Below are 6,000 nucleotides of genomic sequence, written 5' to 3' on the forward strand. Positions count from 1 at the left end.
AGGCCAAGACTGGTTTGATTCTGACAGGGGCTGCTGTGCAGGTAAGTGCTACTGTACCTGCACAGAGTGGTGTGAAAAATAAAGGGTGTGACTGCAGCCCTTGAGAATAACACACTATATTCACATAAAACTTTAATCAGATCAAGTATGAGTCCCTGAGCAGGACCTTTAATAAGGTTAGGGCCTATTAAGTCCAGTTCAGACCAAAGATTCGCAGCAAGACGAGTTGGAACAGGCGACGACTTGCAATGCTCTGTTCTGCAACGTTCTACAAACCTGTCAGTTCTCACCAGTGCAACTAGATGAGATGGTGTATCATCTCTATGCAACAACTCTCTGTACTTCAGTTCTTGATTTCCAGCTTTTCAGGCTTAGTTTGTGGCTGAATATAATTTGTACCTTCTTGAAACATGAATGAGGATAGTGATGTTAGTGCAATACTGGCTATAGCTGCATTTGTAGCAGTGATGAAACGGCAAAAACCAAAAACCAAACCAGCATCAGATGGACTGACATAATAAATATGCCAAAATAATATAAATAACCAGCACCAATTAATCAGTCAGTGAGAATGCGTGTGTGTCTGGGCTCATACAGCGAGCAGCAGCAGCGACCCAACATCTGACACCGGCACACTGTGAGGACAGAAACAGAAGGCTCGGTTGGGACGGAGCACCTGCTGCAGCAAGTGAACACTTTGTCTGTGGTCATTTTGACTTGACCAGCAGACTTCACTTCAAGCTGATTGGTGAAAGTTTGAAACAGGTGACGTACTTTACTTGCTGATCTTGCTTAGGGCCCCCAAAGGTCTACATCCAGCTCTGCATGAGAGTACGTTTGTTGGGCTAAATCCAGTCCGACAGTCTGAAGTTCGTCTTCATTTGGTATAAAGAAGTGTCTTATTGGCTGCATTGAGCTAAATTAAATAACAATTCTTGTAGAGACTTTGTATTGAATTTCTGAAATGTCATTGCTTATCAAGACTTTTCTTCCAGTCGTCAGGTCAGATATTGTTACGTAGTGGCTTCCTCATTATACTATAGGTCCGAGACTTCTTATCAAGCAACACATTCTGACTCTGACATCGTCACATATCAACGTTTTGGTCATGAACTCTCCATGTCCACACACGACATGCAAGGTACCCTGGGTGCGTTGGTTGTTGACGTTCTGGGACGCCGTGTCAAGTTCTGCCTGTTACATACAATCTCTTTCAAAATAAAGGCACCACGTCAGTGCAACACTGCAAATTGACTTTCTTTTTCCTTCAACAACAAAAAACATGGTAGGGTTTAGGAAAAAAGAACAAGGTTTGGCTTTAGAATGTCACGGGACACAAACACTGCTCTCTCATGTGAAAGTCGGTGGTTGTTGGACCCATCCATCACCCCTCCCACCTGCCCCAGTCGGACTTTCGCAGCCTTACCTTTTATCTTTGTCCCGCCGCGTTTCCCCCTGATGCCACCAGACGCTGTTAAATTATAACAGCAACCAGCTGCATATCATGCTTACATTAAAGTTGGCCTTTTTCTGTTGGTGTCTGACGCTGCATGTCACTGCCTAAGCGCCGGATCTCGAAGACTTTGGAGTGAGACCGGGCTCTATCAAGACATGTTTGCGTACCCCAGTGACTTTTTTCCCTTTAATACCAGCAGGGTTTTAAAATATTCCAGAATATTTCACTTAATTGACGGAATTTTGCTAGCCACTCAACCAAGACAATCATTGACTTGTGTGGCTTTTCAGCACATGTCAATCATCAACTGTACAGTAGTAGCCCACCATCTAATCTACCACAATATCACTGACCCCGGTGCACACCATAAAACAAGGTCTCCTCAGGCAAAAACAGGTCCCAACCAGGCTACAGTAGTCCCCTGACGGGCCTCCTCTTCCTGTCCCAATTTAACCCTAGGCCCTTTCCCATCCTGCCACCCATGGAGCGTCACACGCTGCCTGGGACCATCTACATCCCTGAAGGCGATGGGAGGAGAGGAACTTACCCACAAATGAGCAGAACCAATCAAGCTAACAAGCCTACACATGTGCTATGAGTCACCCCCCTTGTGAAAGCTTGGTCTTGATGTTTTTTACTTGGACGTTTTATTTACACTCCAGTGGGATTTGAGGTCGCCATGAAACCTGCAACGCAAGTACATGAAACAGTCTCTGGGTTTCTGCTTCGGTTATGATGCAACTTCATTACACAGAGAAAAAATGTTTTATTATACTGTCTCCTGTGAAGCCTCAGAACTGTTTGTATGATAGCTACTTGACTCTGGTGTAATTTGGGCTTGTAAAAACTGGTGGTGGTGTTTGTTCTTGCTTGTATGACAAGCTGTTGCTGTGCAGTGAGGGGACGCACAGACAAGCTACCATTACAGATATTATTGTGGAAACAGAAGCTTGTGGGCAACTATGGGGCATTCCCTGGTGGGCTGCACTGAAGGTAATGGGAACTGTCATATTCCACACTCACACAGGGAACATTCAGGGCCTTTTACTCGAGGAAAGTAGCCCGTCAAAGAGCCGGATTGAAAACAGAAGGTGTTCTGAGGGCCGTTTGATTGGCGACACATGTGGAAAGAAACCGTTGGGAATGACAAGTCTCTTTTCTGGCAGAGGGAGCCTTTGATTCTTCAAAAAGTGTCTTTGAGGCATCTGTCCAGGCATGCACACGATGCTGTTTACCCCCGCTGCTTTATGCAAGTCATGAGAGAGTCAGCACAAGTTCACTCTAAAGATAAGCTGATGGTTTATAGCTGCACTTTTACTCCCCGCTTGCGGGCAGGCAAGCAAATATATAATTAAATAAAAATCGACAAACACAATTTCATCTTGTTTTCATGTGTGGACAAGGAATTACACGTACTTGACCAGCTTTGAAATGGTAATGCATTGTTTGAAGTATTCTGGTAAACAAAGTAGCACAACAAATGCAAATATGCGCTGCGGTTTTGATCTCATAATAATCTCTTCCCCCAAATTCAGGTTGTTTCTGTGTTTTCAACATCAAATAAATGCATTATTCTACTGAACATCTACTCGTGCGATAGCATCTATAATTAGTATTTCCGGCCCTCTTGCTGGCTGCGGCTTCATCCACCTTTAACTGTAGAGATTATTAGGATGCTGTGAGAGAGTTTCTGCCTTCTGACACCGAACAAAGCCTTGTTTCCTCGCTGCAAAACAACGGCCGTGCAGCTTGCGGCTGCCATTCTGCTTCCCATCACACTAAATATATACTGTGCTGTCATTTATGTTGACATTTCATTTGTTTGACACACACACACACACACACATTTGATCCATGTGCACTTGCTCTGCCTCACTGTCCCAGGGAATAAAAGACATGGTGCTCCAGCAGTATTTATGTATTTATGGATTTATACAGAACATCCCAGGCCACACGTTCTGCTGAGGGGAACAGAATGGCTCCAGCAAAGCGTCTCCGTTGAAAATCTACATGGGAATAAATCCTATAATCTCTCCCCAGTTTGCACACTAGACTGGCTGAGAGCAATTACTCTGACAAAGAAAGCATTTTTTCCCCTCCTTCTTCCTCTTCCTCCTCCTTGCCTTCTACCATCCTCTCTGCCTTGTGTCAAATTAATCCTTTGAACTTTCCTAAAGATCTTCGTCTATTCCCCTTTTCTGCCGGAGAATGCAGCCACTCTCTGTCTTTATTCCCCCCTCGTCTTTTTCAGATATGGCACCCGGGAGAGGAGATTGCCTTCCGAATGAAACAGCTGTCAAGAATTCCCAATGTCTCCATGTGCTTTCTCCCTCTTTGTTCTACCTGACCCCCCCTCATCTCCCAACCCCACTCACGGAGAGAGAAGGCCTTATCTACTCTCGGTGGGATCCTCACAGGTGCTGTGTGATGGGAGCACGGGAGGGTGGGGATGTGGGTCCTCGAGAGGAAGAGGGAGGCGAGGAGAGGAGGAGTAAGAGCGGATTAAACAGAGCAAGGATGGCGTTCCTTTTGACAACCGGGGGAAGGGAGGCGGGGCGAGGCCGCTGTTGGTGATTATTTAACCATGGAGGAGGGGTGGGTGGGGAGCCTGACACCTGTGGGGGAGTGCACAGGCAGGGGGTGGAGCCTGCGAGAAAGGGGGTGACCATCTGTTGCAGTCACAGGCGATGGAGATGAGACGCACCAGGAGCCTTCAGCCCAGTCCAAAAATGTTAATGGTGTGCCGGTGATGCATATCAAACGCACATCTGCACACAGAGCGGCTCTCTCCTTCCTACTGTAAATACATGATTCATACCTGCTCCTGTATGCTTCCATATTTGTTGTATTGCAGTGATTAGCATTATCACCTTGGGTTGTTTTAGTTTCTCCTCCGCACAATGCCAAAGTTTCATTATTGTTTCATTATTGTTTTATTGATTCCTACTTTAATTGACCTGGTAGCATAAATGCCCCCAAACCAAACAATCCATACTCTAAGTGGCTCTAATTTGATTTTTGTTTTGTTTTTGTTTTAAACATTAATCTGAATTTGATTGTGGATGCAGCGGAGCAGGGATGATGAATTGTTTGTTCCACAGTAGCTGCCATACGGCAAGGTTACAGGACTTAACTTTTGAAAAGTACAACATACTGTACGTAGACACATTGTTAGTTATGAGCAAGGTTATTGGCTGGAAAATACATCTGCATATCTGTGGCATTGTGTTTTTACATATACTGCTGCATTAACAACAAGCAGATAAATATTAAGGAGAGATTAAGTTCAGAAGAAGGCTAAAGTCTACTAAACACTAAAGGGAGAGAGGGAGAGATTGTGGTTTGGTCACAAAACTCAAAAGGTCCTGTCTTGTGATTCAAGTCAACATTGAGTTTTTAATATTTCACCAATATCACCATCTTTCTTTAACCTTAACCCGGTGCTTTCAGTCACCTAAATATTACCATAAACCATTAATCATGCTTCCACAGCCACATAGATATTGTAGGGAAACAAATAAAATATATTGTCAGGGAGGTTCAGTGTGAAAATTTGCAGACTCTGCAAATACATTTGCCATGTGCGTTTCCTTATGACTACATGTTGATAAAAATTTAATCCAGGCAGCTTTGCATTTCTTTCAAAACACATTGCTTTTGCAAATTACCAATAAATAAACATATTCTCTAGAAGACAGGGTTACTGTCGCAAAGAACAGATCCAGAAGCAGGGCTGGGAATGTCTCACTAATAAAGACAGTAAACACAGTAAAAACTAAAAACAAACATGATTTATTTTTGTTTTGTTTTCTCAGGATTCTCCTTTATTTCTTAACACTGATGAAGTAGAATCAGAAAATATAAAACTCCCTTATAGTGGCTTGTTGCAAAATTCAGCCAGTAAGAGTTGTCTGGACACGGTTCTCAGCATGGAGGTGATTGAGCCGGTGGCTAGCAGCTAACAGTGCTAACTTCATAAATGGGACTAAGGATGGTAGGTGGTCTTACTATCAGCAGTAAGCCCTGTATGAGCATGATGCAAAGCAGGGATTAGCTAGCTATCGCTCCACTTCTGCCAGTACACCTCCAGAAAAAAACATCCCCCATTATATGTTTCATTATAGAAGGTTGCTGGTGATCATGTGAGTTATCATGTCCACTTTGTTTCCATACATACACCCACAACATATCCCGTTCTGCTTAGCCTAGCTGGTTTGTTTTTTCCCCGTCCTGGTGATCGACACATCTGGCCAAGGTGATGTAAGTAGTATCGTCGGCACACAGTCATACATACATACAACCCAATCTCACGCCGAAGTTGTCAAAATCCAGTGCTTGGGCAGTGACTTGCGGTGTCAGACACTGACGGAAAAAGCCGTCCTTTAATGCTGGCGTGATACGCAGCTGGTCACCATTATAGTTTAACAGCGCTAGGCGAAACCGCGGTGGGACAAGAATGAAAGTTAAGGCGGTAAAAGTCGAAGTAGGATGGGTGTGAGGGGTGGTGGATGGGTCCAGCAAACGCCGACCTTCACCCAGTAGAG

This window comes from Epinephelus fuscoguttatus, linkage group LG21 (genome assembly GCF_011397635.1).
Source record: "Epinephelus fuscoguttatus linkage group LG21, E.fuscoguttatus.final_Chr_v1".
NCBI classification, from domain to species: Eukaryota; Metazoa; Chordata; class Actinopteri; order Perciformes; family Serranidae; genus Epinephelus; species Epinephelus fuscoguttatus.